Source organism: Phyllostomus hastatus, unplaced genomic scaffold (assembly GCF_019186645.2).
Source record: "Phyllostomus hastatus isolate PE091 unplaced genomic scaffold, TTU_PhHast_1.1 phas_scaffold_21, whole genome shotgun sequence".
Classification (NCBI taxonomy): domain Eukaryota; kingdom Metazoa; phylum Chordata; class Mammalia; order Chiroptera; family Phyllostomidae; genus Phyllostomus; species Phyllostomus hastatus.
The window spans coordinates 38,186,649-38,203,933 of record NW_025334017.1 but is presented as its reverse complement, the minus strand read 5'-3'; the positions used below and the strand labels follow the sequence as shown (position 1 = coordinate 38,203,933).

Genomic DNA, 17,285 nt, shown 5'->3' with positions numbered 1-17,285 from the left:
CCTGCGGAGCTTACCGGGCCCATGGGGCCCGCCGGAGCCCGCTTCCACCACCCGCTCCCGACCGTACTACTTTCTCACTCCCCGCGTGCCCTCCGCCGGGGCCAGGCATCGGCTAACATTACACCCTCCAGGAGGGGCTGCCGCCGCTCTGTCTCCAGCACCCACCTGTCCAGTCCCTGAGGTCTCTGGCTTCTCCGGTGGCCGCCCAGAGGGGCCAGGTTAGCACCCCGAGCATGGAGCAGAGTCAATGCCTGGGGACTCGGACCCTGAGCGACAGGAGGGAAAGGACCCGACAAAGAAATCCCACACTCGGTCTACCCTCGTGGGTTTTCTGAGACTTGCACCCGATCAGACCTGTCAGATCTGCTGTCACGCCTGCATTGAAAGGGTAGGTGTGTCCCAACATGACTGATGCACCGGAGAGCGAGCTGGGTATGCAGTGAAGTGAACGTTGCATTTGCGTATGCCCTATGTCACCTGTGAGAAACAACAGGCGAAGAACGCAGAAGAATTTATCCAGCTGAACTGAATGGCACAGCCATGCCCCAAATGCACACCTGCTCTTGCCTGAAATGGGGGCCAGCTACCTCAGTTTACCTGTGTTAGGAGCCATACCTGTCCACACCTGGCGTTAACAACCTTCGTCCAATTTCACCCCCTTTCACAGTAACTGCCCCAGCAAGCTGCAATCCCTGCGGCAGCCGGCTCTTCTGGGTGCGCTACGGTATTGGTTGTAGTCCCGGCGTCCTTCTAAACCGCGCATGAAACTATGCTCCTGCTTTCCTTGGGTTATTTTTTTAATGTGACAAGACAAAGTTTTTGTGTGTTGTGTCCATAAACCTCATTTCCCTCCAAGCTCCGTGATGGTCAGCGTGCAGTTTTGCATGTCGCGGTAGATCTGGGGGACACGCAGCCTTATCGCAGAGCCGACCACATTGCACAGGGCGCATGACTCGGAGCCCCCGGCTGGGGCTGGGGCTCTGCACAAAGCGCACAATCAGTGAACAGCGGGCTCGTAGCCCCATCTTCCCCGCCTCACTCCTTTCCCCTATGCCTTGCTGCCGCCTGGGACAGCCCCTCTGCCCCTGTCCCCACCCTGTCCCCTCACAAAACAGCCTGTGCTTTCCAGGGAACCCAGATGGAGATAGGACAACGAATGCAAAACTGTAGGGTGGACCCAGGCTGGCTGGGCCCGAGCGGGAGGCGGCTGGCGGCGTGGCAGGAGCCCCGTGGAGAGGGCGTGTGCAGGAAACGAGGCAGGAGAGGTGGACACTGTTAAGATTTGGGCGGCCGGGGAAAGGAGTCTGGGCATCCGCTCACTTGCAGGGAGAAGCTGTTGGATGATCCCAGTCCCTGGGAGTGATGTGATTTGGTTTGCACTTTTAAAAGCCAACGGGCTGAGGAGGAAAGGCTGAAGGGCGAGCAGGGAGACTGTGGCGGGGAGACAGCTCAGTCCGGGTGAACAAGGATGACCCGGTCTGCAGCGGGGCGGGCAAGTAGGCCCTCAGAAAGCGGCAGAGCACCCGCCCCTCCTCCCTGTGCATGTGGGAGGGAAGGGAGAAACTCTGGGGGACCCAAGGTCCAGTTCTTCGTGTTCCATTGTTTTGCAACTTGGGGCGGAGTCACTATTTTTTTTTTTTTTTTAGAGAGAAGAAGAAAGAATGTTTTAGAACATGAATGGAGATTCCTGAGGGCGGAGGCCGGGGCCGGGAGTCACAGCGGCTGCAAAGGTGCAGAAGTCCCAGCCGGCTTCGGGGCTACACACAAACACAGGGGTGCGTGTGGGCGCAAGCGGGCGCCCATGTGTGTGTTTGAAGAAGGATGCGAGGGAAGGTTACTGTTTCCATTCACTCCTTCAGGGAACAATAACCACAACACGGTGAGCTGCACTGCGATGCTTGTCTGTCTGAAAGGCGGCCAAAGAGAGGAAAGATGAATCACACGGGGAAGGCTGCTGTCTCAGGGGCAGAGGAAGACACAAGCCAGCAATCTGAGTCTGATTACAAACTGCTAAAATCAGGATTTCCAGTTAGGGACTAGGCTTTCACAGCCCTCTCTTTGGAGGGGGCATGGGAGCAGGGAGGGAGATTGATTTACGTTAATTAAACCCGGGGCTTAAATGAAGTGTTCCCGCATACAAACTGTATCCTTTTTGCATGGTTAATGCCAGCCTGCATTCACAGCTCTATCCGGTTTGCTGGCTGGAAGTTCTGGGGGAGCTGCAGGGCGGTTTCCTCAGATATATGAAGGCGGGCGCTTCTCTGGTCGTGAGAATCGGGGCGCGGTAGGAATGGGTGACTCGGGGGAAGAGACAGAGCTCCTCCCCAAGGAGAGTCAGGCTCCCTGGAGAAGCAGCAGGGGTTCGGATGTTGAGGTCAGGGAGGCAGGCTTCTAGTCTCCAAGGGCCTCTTGCCAGCAGTGTGACCTTGGGCAAGTCACCGAACCCATCTGTGTCTTCATCACACGACACGCTTTTGTGGTTCCACCCCCCGAGGCCCTGATCAAGATTTTGTCCACAAACTACATTTATCAGTCGACTTTGTTTCAGTTTAGGATTCATCAGAATAAACGCAGTACTGGCCATAGTACTACTTATCATGTGCTTCCTAGGTTTGTTCTCGGCTCAGCAAGTTCTCCTTAACGTCTGTCGTCGGTAGCTTCTAATGACGTGTAATGAAACCCACTTGACCACAGGCCGATTGACGTAAACAGGAGTGAAGTTCCTGCAGCATCTCATCAACGTTGTAACAAGGTGTCGCGCGAAAAGGTGCTGCATGAAGATCTGCGGTATAATTCTAAGCACGTGACACAGATGAACTACTGAAACCCCCAACGACCCTAAGAGGCAAACACTATTATCCCCATTTTACAGAGGACCGAAGGTTGAAGACAAAGAAACAGTTTTAGCTAGTCAGTGTCAAACGTGATCTCTTTTGCCTTCTCTTCTCTAACACAGGCACACGTGTCCCTGTCTAACCGCCCTCCAGGAGGCCAAAGGCTCTGACCTAAGGGTGCCGAGAAGGCTTCACAGACACACGATGCAGGGGGGCGAGGGCAAAGGGGCCCAAGTGCTCAAGCCTGAACTCTTTCAACAACATCCCCGTGCCCAGCAAATGAGCCGGCAGGGCCGCCTCACCTGAATGCGAGACATCTGTTCCCATATAGGTCATGCAGTGTCTTTAAGTGTTAAACCTGAGACGATGCCCCTGCCTTCTCAGTCACGGGGCCAGTGACCTCCTCAAGCTTTCCGGAGGCTAGGAGAGGGGAAGGGACATACCCAGGGCTGCATGTCTGCAAGAGGCAGAATCAGGATTTCAACAGTCTTTAGAATACGTGGGGAGGCGGCAGCCCTGGGCCTAAGCTGGAGAGGGGTGGCGGTTGTGAGGGATGGGGCTGCCTTGAAGGAGGTCTCTGAAGCTCGCTGGGCCTCAGTCTCCTCATCTGTGAATTGGGAATAAAGCCAGTCCTTATTGTGATGGGACATATCAAGTACAAAATAAACTCAAGGTACTGGGCTACTGTGAAAAAAATGATGTGAAATTAAAAAAAAATCCTTAAGACAAGTCTTTCTCACATTTGACCTACGTCTCTAGGCAGACTGCCTTTAGGGCAAGCCTTGGGTCTGCAGGGGCAGGGGGGCGCACGGTACCCTGGAGTTCCCGGGGCTGTGCTGCCCCTGCTCTGTGGGGAAGCGGCTTGGGGCCAGCACAGCATCCAAACCCAGCACTATCAGGAGTGCGCCAGGTCCCTGTTCCCCTAGCGACAGGTTCTGCGTGTCACTACGGACACATAGACCTTGGGTCGGGGATCTGGGGTGATGCTGAAGACACAGACACCGACTCCAAGCCCACCTCGTGGCTCCTGGACCAGAGGAAATTATGTGACTTTTCTAAGTTTGTCTGAGGATTCCTCCTCTGAGACGACTGGATGGTTTTTCCAGTGGATTTCAGGAGACATGTTATTGATTGCAGTAATAGTCCTAATACTGTAATCCTCCTTCTGTCCAAGCTCCTTGACACGTGACCTTATAGAGTCCTCCCCCTGGGGCTCTGGCCACATGACTTGCTTTGGCCAATTGGATGTCTGTTAGCGGAGGGGCTGCAGCCCTGTCTTGGGAAATGCACTGACCCTCGCTCCTCTGGCGTGCATGAGAACATGCCTCGGCAGGACTCCTGGGGGCCGACTGACATGCGGAGCTCTGTCACCTCACCTCTGCCATCCCAGCTGAAGTCATCTTAGATCAGCCAGCAGCCAGCCGACCACAGAGGTAAGGCAAGATCAGGAAGCCACTATCCTGACCCTCGGCTGACCTTAGGGTCATGCACAAACCCGACCCAGACAGGCTGAATGCTATAGACTGTGAACGAGATACACACTTCTTGTCAGCCAGTGAGGTGGGTGGTGGTTTGTTACGAAGCACTGCTGTGGCAATGAATGGCTGATACCCATATATATTAAGAAATGTAACTACACTATGGCTTTGATTATAATTAAAATTGCTACACAAGTCAAACCTTCCTTTCTCTGCCTCTTCCTTTGCTTTTGGAGGTACTGGCGCAAAATATTTTCATTCTCCGTATACACACACGCTTGACACAGACACTTGCATGCCATTCCAATTAAACCCTGCACAAGGAAATGAGAAACTCTGAAAGCTTTGCTCTCCCCATGATGTCTCACTTATTCCAATCCACGCATCTTAAATAAAAATCCAAGGCACATTTTTCAATAAACAGGCCATATTTGTTTAAGATAAGCTCCCACTCAATGCCAAGAACCTGCCTTTTGAACAGTCCTCCAGACAGTGGTCCCCTTCCAAGTGTAGCTTCCCCAGACTCCTCAGGTCCTCCTACTTAGCATTGCTGCTCCGGCTTCAAATCCTGTCCTATGTCCGTGGGGGGCTGAGAGCCCCTGAAGGCACCCTCGGCCGCCTCGCCTGGACGGCTCTGCCTGGAGCCCACCCGTGCGCCCTCCTCCCACAGCATCATCGTGTGTGTGCCCCTTGCACCTTGTGTTTGTTAGGAGGCCACCGCAGACAGACTGGATTCCAGTCCCCCTCCCTAGCCTCACGACCCTGGGCAAGGTCCCCAGTCCCTCTGGGCCCCAGTCTCCTCATCTGAGAGGTGCGGGCAATGACCGTGAGACCCTTACAGGGTTGCCCGTGAAGACAAAAGGAGACCGTGGAACTCCACCGCTTAGCAAAGGAAGCCCGTAATAGATGTCAGCTATTGTTAAAACTGTATGCACGGTACCATGGGAACCTAGAATCTTGGATAGCAATTATTTAAGAATTACCATGTGTTCACTCTTTGGAGTATTTTAATAACTGTTTTAGTGCTGGTTTATACGTTTACTTCATTTTTTTGAACTTCACGATAACAGTTAGGCTGGCATATAGGTAGTGTTGTTGTCTCCAATTTATTGATGAGAGAACGGAGGCACAGAGAGGTTAAGTGACTTCCCCAAGGGCACGCAGCTAACAGATCACCATGGGAGCACTCTTCCCACTCTGTCAGAGTTAGCCATCCGTCTCTCCCACTGGGGATCTGGATCGTAATGAATTTGTGCCTTCCCAGTGCTTAGCACACAGTGAGACCACCACAGTGGTGGAGACTGCCACAGCACATTCTGTGCCCCGCTGGTGTTTTCTCCCTGACATCCATCCCCTTGAGGCGGGGGACTGGGTCCCCGGTCCCTGCACCTGCTTGTTGTTCCTGATCCAGCAATGTGGGACCAGAGGGCGCCTGGAAGAGGACGTGAGCTCCTCCTCACGCTGGCACACGCGTGCTCCGGGCTCTCTACACGCCGCCTCACCATCCAGCTTGATTCCAGACCCGGGGAGCAAGCGAGGCTTTCAGCCGCCTGGGGTGAGCAGCGGGGAAGTTAGTGGATTGGCGTACAGAGGAGCGTTTCATAATGCTATCGCGCCACCCTGCTCCTCGTGGAGCCGTCGTCGTCGTTGTGGCATTCAGCATTGAAGAAGTGACGGCCCTCAACTGCAGCACGTAGCGGAGGCCCCGCATCAGGTGGGCCCCGCCCCCCAGAGCACGTGCGCGCCCGGTGACGGTGGCACTCGGGGACTGGGGGTGGGACGGGGCGGGGGGCACCGCGGCCTTCGTGCGGAATGTCCTTGCTGACCCTTGGTAGCGTGGCTGCTCTTCTGCTCGCCTGTCGGGAGCACAGTTTTCATTAAATATTAAGGAGCTGTTTGTTAAAATAATGTCGTCATGGTAACGGGGGGTGGGGGAGGAATGCTGAAACAGCCTGGTGCTGCCTGAATTGCAGCATATTCACCAAGTGTTGGGTGCTACTTAATGAGCTGCCCTGTGGCATCACATTCGGGGGACCCAGGCGCAGGGATTCGTCCCGATGTCACTGTCAAGAGGGAGGGCTCTCACAAGTTCCTGCGGTTGTGTTGGCTAAATGGGCAGACGGATGGGTGAATGCCGGAACCAAAATTTTAGATGGTCACGTCTCAGAGCTGTTTCTGACAGCTCTTCCATTTTTTATTTTCCCTTTTATGGTGGAAACACATTTTTTTTTTTTTTTTGCCAGAGAACTGGGGAGAAAAGAGGTCAGGAAAGTAACCAGGGGAAGACATAGCCAAAGAGATCTTTGCTTAAAAGCAGAGGTAATGGCCACAGCAGGGAGGCAGAGGAGCCGAGTGTGGAGTGGGACAGCCGGGGCTCACGGCCCAGCGCCAGCTCCAGCTCCAGCTCCTCTCACTGTGTGGTCACGCGCCAGTGACCCGCTGCCCCAGCCGCTCAGGTTTCTCTTCACGTCCGAGGGCTGGGAACAGCGCACGCTTCACGGGGCTGTGTGAGGGGACTGAGGAGCTGAAGCTCTTACCACTGTGCTTAACAGAGCAAATGCTCAGTGAGCGATGCCCAGCACCTCTACTCCTTCTGTCACGGCTGCTGCCGCCACAACTGTCGCGAGAGCCGCCACTCGGGGGGGAGGGGGGTCCCTGCAGTGCTCTCAAGTGCTCCCCCTGAGCAGCCGCTGCAGGGTCCAGACGCAGGTCTGGTGACTCTGTGGCTGGTGTTCTTTCTGCAGTCGGCCAACTTTTTCTGGAAAGGCCCAGACAGTAAATGCTCCAGGCTTGGCAAGTCATACGCACTCTCTGTCACACATTGTTCTCTATTCTTTTTTTTTTTTTAAACAACTCTTTAAAAATACGAAACCATTCTTAGTTCACAGGCTGCTCAGAGATTGGCATAATTGGCAGGTTCCTGCCATCTGTCTTACGAGGAAAGAGAAGACAAAAGAAAAGCAAAGTAAAAGGCGATGTGATGTGATGTATGGGTTTTTGTCCCACTCAGAGCAGGTTGACACTACACATAAAAAAAGAAAAGCTGGGTCCGGGAATTTGTTTTACTAAAGCAATTCTGAGAAAAAAAAGAACGGGACTGGAGGTTTCACATTTTCTAACGTCAAACTATACTACAAAGCTATGGTTATCAAAAGAGCATGGTACTGGCAGAAAAACAGACACACAGGCCAAGGGGACAGAGGAGAGCTCAGAGTGAACCACACCTCCGTGGACGACTGTTTTACAGCGAAGGAGCCAAGAATGTACAATGGAGAAAGGGGAGTCTCTTCAACAAGTGGTGCTGGGAAAACGGACGGCCATAAGCAAAAGAACAAACCTAGACCTCTATTTTACACCATATAATAAAATTAACTCAGGATAAATTAAAGACATGAATGCAAGACCCAAAGAAGGCAAAAAACAGATGAGCCCTGGCTGGTGGGGCTCAGCCAGCTGGAGTGTGGCACTTCCTGCCACATAAAACTGGCCCAGGGCCAAGCAGCTTGACTTGTATGAACTCACCGAACCCTCACAGCCACCTGATGCATCAGGTGTTATCACGATCCCCATTTTACAGGCAGGAGACTGATGCACAGAGTGGTCGGCAACTTGCCCAAGGCCCCACCGCTAGTGGAAGAGAGATGGGATTTGAACCTGGGCAGTCAACCTCCAGGGACTCTGCTCTTAACACAGATGTCACCTCCCTGAGCTGCTTCCTCATCACTTTCCCTCTCAGCTATTGGACAGTCACTTACTGCGCACCTACTATGTGCCAGGTCCTGTGAACCAAGGACAAAGTCTCTGTCTTCAAAGCCCAACACCTGCTCGAAGACTAGGAAGCACCAGGGCACGACTCAAACGCACAGCTCCACAGCCCTGCCCTCCCCTCCTGCCGCCCCCGCCCACCCCCCCGAGCTCTGGACTCTGCAGAAAGTCCAGCCGGTGTCGACGACTGTCCAACTCCATTCTCACCCAGGCTGTCAGTCTCTTAAAGAGAAACACCGCCTCTGGCCTCCGAGGCTGCGCCGCCTGCAGGGGCCCTTGGCAAACATTTACCGCTGACCCGGCCCGGGGAAGAAGGCCCAGGGACAGAGCACTCAGGAAGCTGCGTGGCGGCTCATTATCCAGACCCTCCCGTTTGCCACGGGTGTCCCTCCTGTGCAATCTCCCCACAGGGGGTCTGGGGTGCAGTTCTTCTCAGGCTTGGAGGCCCCAGGTCTTGGTGACTGGTCCCACCAGAGCCCCACCTTCCCTGGGGAAGCCGCGCTCACTGCCCTCCCACAGCACCCCCCACAGCGCCCCCCAGGCCTTTTCTCCTGTCTGCGTGGTCTGGACCCTGGGCCAGATCTCTCGATGGTGTGACAAGCTGATAAATCTCTCAGGGGTCCTGGTTGAGAGAGCTTCCTAGAGGCGCTGGTCAAAACCCCCGTCGTGCTTGGAGAGCCGTCCACCCCATCACAGACACAGGTGTTTGGAATCACACCTGTGACAGGCGCAGCTGTCAGGCGTTAGCTCAGTGACACCTGGCCAGTGAATGGCACGTCTTAGAAGGAACCCGAGCATCCTTCCAGCCAGCAGCCTCGGAGCCGTTTACTCGCAGAACCCACCACCCACACCGGGTGGCACCGAGAGCCTGTGTGCGCGAGCTCAGAAGCGTGCCTCGTTCACGCGCCCTAAGCCCTCTCCCTCACCCTGCGCCCCTCGAGGTTTCTGGATCACCACGGAACAGACTCTGTGGAAACACTGCTCTACTCAAAACCACTCCCCACCTCAACATCCCTCATCGACGCTTCTCCAACCTGCGCTTGAATTCTGCCAGCAACAGGGAACTCACTACTTCCACTGGACGCCTATTTGACCTCTGCCTACCTCCTTTGTGTCGTTGGGGGGGGTGGTTCCTCAGGTTAAGTCAATAGCTGTTCACCGGCCTCCTGTCGGTGACAGCCTTGAAACACGCGACGGCAGCTTTCTCACCTCTCTTCAGTCCTGTCTCCTCGGGGCCGTGGCTTACAACCTGGCGCGAGCCAGGCAGTGCCCTCGCCACGCCAAGACTGTCTTCCACGCCCTGGTTAGACATTCCCTGGAGACCGAGCATATGCTCTCTGGACGGTGACGACTCTGGGCTGCCGTGTTCTCAGGGCAGGCGGGACGGCCCAGCCACCTGCAGGCTCCCCGTGCCTCCGGGGAGAGGCTGGCAGGGACCCGGTCACTGCAGCGGACGCACGCCTGGACCCTCCGCACGGCGCCGCGTCCAGGTGCATGGGGACGGAAGCAGTCTCCGAACGGCCCCCGCCCCTCCTGTTCATCTTTCCCTTCGTGACACGCCCCCCCCACCGCCCGCCGAGGCCCCCCGGCCCGCCACGGGCACCTCACTCACCAGCCCCGTATCGCTTACATCCTGGGACTCTTTTCACACTTGGACTCCGCGGCCAGTCAGTGCGTCAAGACCTACAAAGAAGAGAAACTCAATATGAAAAGCAGGGCAGAGCCACTGGGTGTCCACTCTCCCGCCTGGCAGGACGGTGGCATTGGGGGGAGGGGGGCAGGGCTGGGATGGAGACTGGGACCATAAAGGAAAAGGAAATGGTGGCGACGGAGCTGCTCATTAAACCAACCTCAAAAACCTCTGGGCTCTGTGGCGATTCTGGGAGAGGAAGACGACCCTCGCCCTGGGTGAGTGAGTCAGCAGCTTGTGGAGAAGCAGGCCTTTTCGCAGGCAGAGCAGAACTCCAGCAAGGCCCGCTGGGCCGGGCCGGGGGGCCGGGGGTCCAGGGGAAGGTGTCCCCTGACCCCCACTGGGCGTCTCCTCCAGCTCCGCTGTCTCTCCCTAACAGTGGAGGGCCCTCTGGGGCTGCATGTGGATGAGGGGGAGGAGGAAGCCCAGCGCACAGCCCGCGAGTCCAAAAGACACCGTGGGCCTTAAAACCCAAGTCCTGAGTGCATATTTAGGTCCCAGGAGACTCCTGCCAGGCGGACCCTGTGTGCTTTGAAAATTCCCCCGAGCGCGGCAGCCGGAGGAGGAACGAGGCCTGTGCCCGGCTCAGAGGATGCTTTTCCTCTGAGGCGAGTCGAGGCCTGAGCCTCGCAGGTTTCCCGGCGGCGGCGGGGGCCGCCTGCGGCGCACGTGTGCTCACAGAGCAGGTGCTGGGGAGGGGCGGGCAGCCCGGCCCTCCTTCAGAGAAAGCTCGTTTTTTCTTGTTTCCCTGAGAATTCGGGGGTGAGCAGAGCCTTCCTGATTCGTCTGTCCGTTTGGTGGAGATGGGGAGGGGGGCGGGATCACCTGAAGGGCGGCGGTTCCCGTTGACTAACCTTCCCCACGCCAGGCGCTTCCCATCTGATCTGTATTCCTGCCGTGCAGGGGTGAACTCGCGTCACCTAGGAGCTTGCAGGGAAGGCAGGGACTTGGGCCCCACCTAGGCCCGCGGAACCGAAACCTGCCTTTTACAAGCTCCTCAGGTGATTCCTGGGCACATTCAAGTCTGCAAAGTGCTCGTGTATATGCTCTTAATCATGGACGGTGGGAGGTCAGTCGCTTGTCACAGCCCATTCTCGGGGGCCGAGGGGAGGACACGGGCGGAGAGAAGCCAGGACTTGGCCACTGTGGTTGTAGAGCTGGTCAGACGTAGAGTTCATTGAAACCCACGTGCACGGGATGCCCAAGCTGGTGCCTCTCTGACGGCACCGTCTTGGGGAAGGAGGATGAGAGGGTGGAGGGGCAGGCAGGGCTGAGCCGGGGGCACGTGATGTGGGAAGGGCACTCAGCCGGGGGTGGGTGGGGGGGGCAGTGATCTCAGGTGCACAGGAGGCTGCTCAGAGAGGGGGGTGGGTTCCCCTCTTCCTTGCTGTGGACAAAGGCCAGCCAAATCCCCCAGACAGATGTTCCGGGCCCCCTTCCTGCAGGGAAATTCAAGCTTCTGCATCGAATCCCAGGGATGAATAGACCTCGACTCCCGCAAGTTTAGCGCTCTCGCCCACTGCCCTCAGAACTAACCGCCCAGCGGGAGAAGGGCCCCAGGCGGCAGGCGAACCTGGATAGTCCAGGCACTGCCGTGACAACACCCTGCAAAACCCTGCAGAGTTTTTACTGTAGAAAGAACTTTTCGTCCACTAGCCAATCTGCTCCTTCAAAGAACTTGGGGAGTGTCACTAGCGCTGTTCTGCCATTGAGAAAACCGAGGCACAGAGAGGTTAAGTGGTTCTCCTGTGGTCACACAGCGCTGGGGCAAGCCTGGGTGGGGGTCCACTGACTCCAAGTCTGGCGGTGTGACCACTGCTGCCGCTGATGGGGAGAGAGATCCCATCACATCATCCACCTTCAGGGTCGTACTCTACATTCTGACTGGTGAGTTTGCAGAACTGACTCCTAGGCCAAGGGGACAGCGGTCCTCAGCCCACATGGGGAGGGTGACCGGCACCTTCCTCGAGGTAAACCGGCCAGTCGGCATTCCTGGTGTGTCTGTGAAACATGGATTTGAACGTATATTGTTTGTTCGACGGCACTCGCTTCCACAAAGCGGAAGAGGGCACGCACACAAGGTGAATAGGGGACGGATGTCAATGACATGTGGGGGTCGCACTGGTCCATCGGAGATGTTCCCGCCACAGCAATGTTTCACGTCACCAAGTGACAGCGGCTGGATGGAACGCGCCCCAACCCAGCAAGCGACAGAGGACTCCTCGCTGTCCAGACGCCCACTGGCTCCACACCCCTCCTCCTGCGGCCGGTGGGGCCACGTGCTCTGTCTCAGAAGCTCTTGTTGTTCAGTTCCCCTGGTCTTTGGGCAAAGGCCACAGGCTAGCTCGTGCGTCCCTGTGCATTTTGGCAAAGTGTGCAACTGCTTTCCCTCCAGAAAAAAAACGCCTCCCCCTGCCGTGCAGCAGCCTCACCCTGCTCTCGCCCCTCCCCCAAGAGCTCCCTCTGGGTTTTGAAAATACAGCCCTGCAGGGACTCAGGTCCTAAATAGCTGGTTTTCTTTAAATTCAGATTTCAGCGTGTCCTTTACACTGTGCCAATGTCACATCTAGGATTGGGCTTCATTAGAGCACTGTCTGAATTGGGAGGCTCCGCTGCACCCCAATGGTCCCCAGAGGCACTGTGAGTTTGGAATTTTTCTGAATGCAAGGTTCTGTAGAAGCGCATCTATCGTTCTATAGCAGAAATGCTTACATAATGGAAATATTGTTATAGGTACTAATAACTATATATAACGAATGTATAAGTTATTAAATATTGAACATGTTAATATTATTAAATATTAAATACTATATTAAATATTTGATTTAACAATCATTTATTGAGTCCAGTATGTACCAGACTCTGTGCAAAGCACCAGAGAGACATAAATAAATGAGCCCCAGTCCCTGCCCTCAGGAACTCACGGTATAAAAAGGGAGAAAGACAAGTAAGAGCCTGAGTGTGCGGAAGGTCGTGTCCACGAGGGGAGACAGGGCAGACGAGGGGAGGCAAGGAGGCAGCTAACAGGTGGCCCGTCTGTCTCGGGACCACACGCTCCCTACCCGGGGGCCCCCGAGGCCCCGCGAGGTCCGGCCCCTGCTCAGCTCCCCCTGCCCCACCTCGCCCTGCTCTCGGGTCGCCGTCTGCTGGGTTTCTCAAGCGTACGTACTGTGTGTACTGTGTGCCGTGTGGTCACATGGCCATGAAGTCCCTCGCTTCAGTGCTCTGTCCTCCCTCTCCCCCGAATTCACCCCGACGCTCCCCACAGGACTGAGGGAGGTAACACAGAAAGTGCTTGGCATCGTGCAAGCAGGTGTGCTGATTGCTATCATCATTGATAATACTTACTCCCCTCAGCTGCCTACCTGCTTCTCTGTGAGCACAGAGGGGCGGAGTGACTCAGCCAGGGCTGCACAGTGAGCTGTCCTCAGAGCCGGGGGGTCTCGCTGAATGGCTCTGTCTCCCCATTTCCTCGAGAACCCAGCACTGCGCCACTGCCCGCTGGACCCGTGGTCCTACCCAGCTCGGGGGATGGGGGGGCAGGGGGGACGGGGGGAAGAGTACTGATCATGGAGACCGGACATGTGAGTGTGGTCCTGGTTCTCTCGCACACTTCTCCTGTGTCCTCACACTGATCACACAGAGAGAAAGACAGAGAGACAGAGAGACAGAGAGACAGAGAGACAGAGACAGAGGCAGAGAGAGACAGAGGCAGAGAGAGACAGAGACAGAAAGACAGAGAGAGACAGAGAGAGACAGAGGCAGAGAGACAGAGACAGAGAGAGAGAGACAGAGGGAGACATAGACAGAGAGAGACAGAGAGAGACAGAGACAGAGACAGAGACAGAGAGACAGAGGCAGAGAGAGAGAGACAGAGGGAGACAGAGACAGAGAGAGACAGAGAGGGAGACAGAGACAGAGGCAGAGACAGAGGCAGAGGCAGAGGCAGAGACAGAATGCAATCACAGAGCACAGGGGAGGGCGCGACAGGCTCTGGCTCCAGACTGAACACAGGAGAGGAAAGTCAAGGTAAAAGAAGGCGAAAAGCTAAAGCTACTTCTGGGAAGCCATCATTCTGCAAGCCAGAAGTCTAGCCTTAAAGCTGCTTGTCTACTCCAGAAAATGTCTCACCTTAGTCACCAACAACAGCCTTTCATTTAAAACAAAATCACTAACAAATGACTAACACAACGGCCAGGCACACTGAATGGGGTCCTCACGGCTCGTCTCTCTTCCCACGGCGACTCCAAGAAGCAGGCATCCCTATACCCATTTTACAGACGCAAATCTGAGCCCTGGAGTGCTCAAGTAAACTGCCCGGCGTCGCAGGGGCAGAAAGCCCAGCCCTGGGGTTAGAACTCTGGCCTTATTGAGCATAGTCTTTCTACTCTTCCCTGACGGACTCTTTTTAAAAATAGTTTTTTAAAATTTATTGATTTTAGAATTGATTTTAATTTAGAAATTAAATTTATTGATTTTAAATTTATTGACTTTAGAAAGATCTAAGGGAGCAGGGAGAAAGGGAGGGAGGGAGAGAGAATTTGTTGTTTCACTAATTTATGCACTCATTGGTTGCTTCTTGTACGTGCCCTGACTGGGGATCAAACCTGCAACTTGGGTGTATTGGGATGATGCTGCAACCGAGGGACCTAGCCAGGGCTATTTCTTAAACTTGGCTTCATGACTGAAATGGCTGGAAAACTGGGCCACCCCTCCCACCAACCCCACCTACTCTTCCCCTAAGACCCCCAAAGTATACGGAGGAGGCTGAGTTTATAACCTCCCCAGGGTGTGTGGGGGCAGCTTGGTGTCTTGGTCGAGAACACCACATTCTGCTCTAGAATTGATCTGTATTTGTTTCCCAGAATTTCCCCCTCAAAGGTGTCCAGCACAGCCAACGCTCCAAAAAGATGTGCCCAGCAGCAGGCAGGGCAATATGCATTGTGCTCACTGCCGTCTCTCCGTTCTTCCAAGACTTCATGGGGCACCGAGACTAGGGGCCCGGTGCTGGGGAGATAAGGTCTGAGTCCTGCCCTAGCACTTGGGTCGGAGACAGAAGACTTCAATGATGCTATTGTGCTACCTCCTGGAGCCCAGGCAACGGCGGCAAGATTGCCAGGACAGACACACGGGGGGGAGAGGGGGGACGGCAGATGGGGCCTGGGCGGTGGAGGTGGGCCTGAAAGGCACGCAGCAGTGAACCCAGCGAGAGCAGAAGAGCCCACGACGCCAGAGAAAGGTGCGAGTGGGACTGGTGGGAGGGGCAAGGTGGACACTGGACAGTGGGAGTGGGCCAGAGAATGGGCTGGGGCCAGTCCTTCAGGGGCTCACAGGTCTTTCCAGAAACTGGTTCTTCACCTGGGAGGGGTGGGCAGTCACCGAAGAGTGGGATTCCCGGGGTCTGTAGTTCCCGGCACAGGGTGGCCCTCAGAAGTAGTTGTTGAATGGACGGTGGAATCCATCCATGACACTGGGCTCCCCGCATTGCTCCCAGCAACCTGAGAAGCAGCGCCCGGGGCCCCCGCCATCTCTGCAAAGGGCAACCACAGGGCGATCTGATTTGCGTGGGGAAAAATGCTCCCCGGGCACCTGGCCTGAGCCCCCGTGGGTCCTCGGGAGCCCTGGCTCCAGCACGGCTGCTGGCAGATGTGCGGGGATGAATGCACCTTTGATTCCGGCTCATGTTTCGCCGGGAAAGACACAGCTCCCTGGAGATCGGGAATCTGTGAAAACGAGCTCCTTGCAAAAGGGACGTAAGTGAGCTGGAAACGCGAGCCCTCTGGGCGGGCAGTGGTTTCTGTCTCTAAAACAAACAACAGCAAAGAGAGGATCACCCTGGATGAGAACCGGGCGCTTCGTAATCCCTGAAGGGCAGGACTCAAAGGCAAGTGGCAGAAGGTGGGTGAAGAGACCTGCCCTCCAAAAGGGGTGTGTCTGCCTCCCTCCTTGGTGGGCAGCTCAGTTCCTACTTCCAGGGACATTAATTTAACCTGAATGTCTAGACCCCAGGGGGCTGACAGACCCAGTTTAGAGCATTGTTTCCACCATTCAAAAGCTTCGTGTCCACAGACAAAATATTTGTCTTCTTTGAGCTTTAGTTTTGTCCTCCATTCGATAGGATTCGATGGGGATGAAATACTATTATAAAAGTTGGGCCCTGGCTGGTGTGGCTCAGTAGACTGAACACCAGCCTGCACACTGAAAGGTTGTTGGTTCGATTCCCTGTTGGGGTACATGCCTGGGTTGCAGGCAGTGTCCCCAGTTGGGGGTGTGTGAGAGGCAATGGATTTATCTTTCTCTTGTACATGGGTGTTTCTCTTCCTCTATCTCTCCTTCCTTTCCCCTCTTTCTGAAAGTAAATAAATAAAATCTTTAAAAAAATAAAAGTGGGGTACTGGGGTTTGAACCTGAGTGTCTGAATATAATTGTCCCATTTCTTCGCACACACATCACCACCCCACTCGTGGCTGTTTGGCACATAGGAGGTGCTTGATAAATGCTGTTTCCATTTCCATTCTTTCGCACATCCCTGATTGCCCCACCACATGCAGCACAAACCTGGGTATGCAGGAGGTGCTCAAGAATAAGCCCACGTAAACCGGACCCTCCCCATGTAGCGCGGTGGCTGGTGGATCGAGACAGAGAAGGCAGCTGGCTGTGCGTTCTCTCTGTTGCATCCTGTTCGGGACCCTTTATTAAATGTCTTAAACATTACTTGCCTTCAGGGTCAACATAAAATTTCCAGAGACTTCCACTTTGCACTCATAAATGATTCTCGCTAAACTCTTTTCCTCTAAAAAAATTTTTTTAAAATGTGTTTGAGGGCAGAAATGTACTGACTCATAGCTGGAAAAACTCTCTCTCCCTAACACATTCCAAATTTGTCGAGTCACATGAATTGAGTAAGAACGCTTCATGTGGCTGCTGGGCCCAGGCTGGCGAGCAGTTACGCCAGCGACCGGGATGCTACCCCTCCCTTCCCTGCCCCCTGCTCCGGCCCAGAGCGGCGGGGAGGCTGTGCAGTGGGCTGTGGAGCTTGAGGCAGGGTCACACTGCATGCAGGGACAGGAGAGGGTGTGGCAGCTCCCTAAAGCCAAAGTTGAACTGTGCAAGGCGGTGAATCAATTTTTTAAAAATCTGCATGGAGGATCACCCAAAACAAACAACTTCATTTATGGACTCACGTCCATCCTGGGCACTGTGTCAAGCACGCTCCATGCACTGGACTCGACGGACCGGCACAGCCACCACGTTAGGGGATTATGATCACCCTCATTTTACCGGTGGGAAAACCGAGGCACAGAAGTGTTAAGTGACTTGCCCAAGGTCCCACAGTGTGCAGACAGCAGAGCTGAGATTCTGCCCCGAGTTGTTTCAGAGCAGATACTCTTACACACCCAACCCCTCGTTCCAGAAGGAAAGGATCTTTTGCACAGATGAACGAGAACTCCATTTATTCTGCAGTTACCTCCCCAGCACCAAGAACACAAACACAGCACCAGCTGTAGAGGGGGAGGC

The 17,285-nt window shown here is 55.0% G+C and overlaps 1 protein-coding gene across 3 annotated transcripts in view; it reads right to left on the bottom strand.

Moving 5' to 3' along the window:
* ZHX2 (zinc fingers and homeoboxes 2) overlaps nt 1-17,285 on the bottom strand; it is a 134,831-nt gene that overhangs the window by 53,418 nt on the left and 64,128 nt on the right. For 2 of the 3 annotated variants that reach the window (XM_045860774.1, XM_045860775.1), the window contains exon 2: nt 9,690-9,760. The gene's annotated coding sequence lies outside the window, so the exon portion shown is untranslated. The remainder of the gene's footprint in view (nt 1-9,689; nt 9,761-17,285) is intronic. The other variant, XM_045860776.1, reaches the window with a different exon arrangement.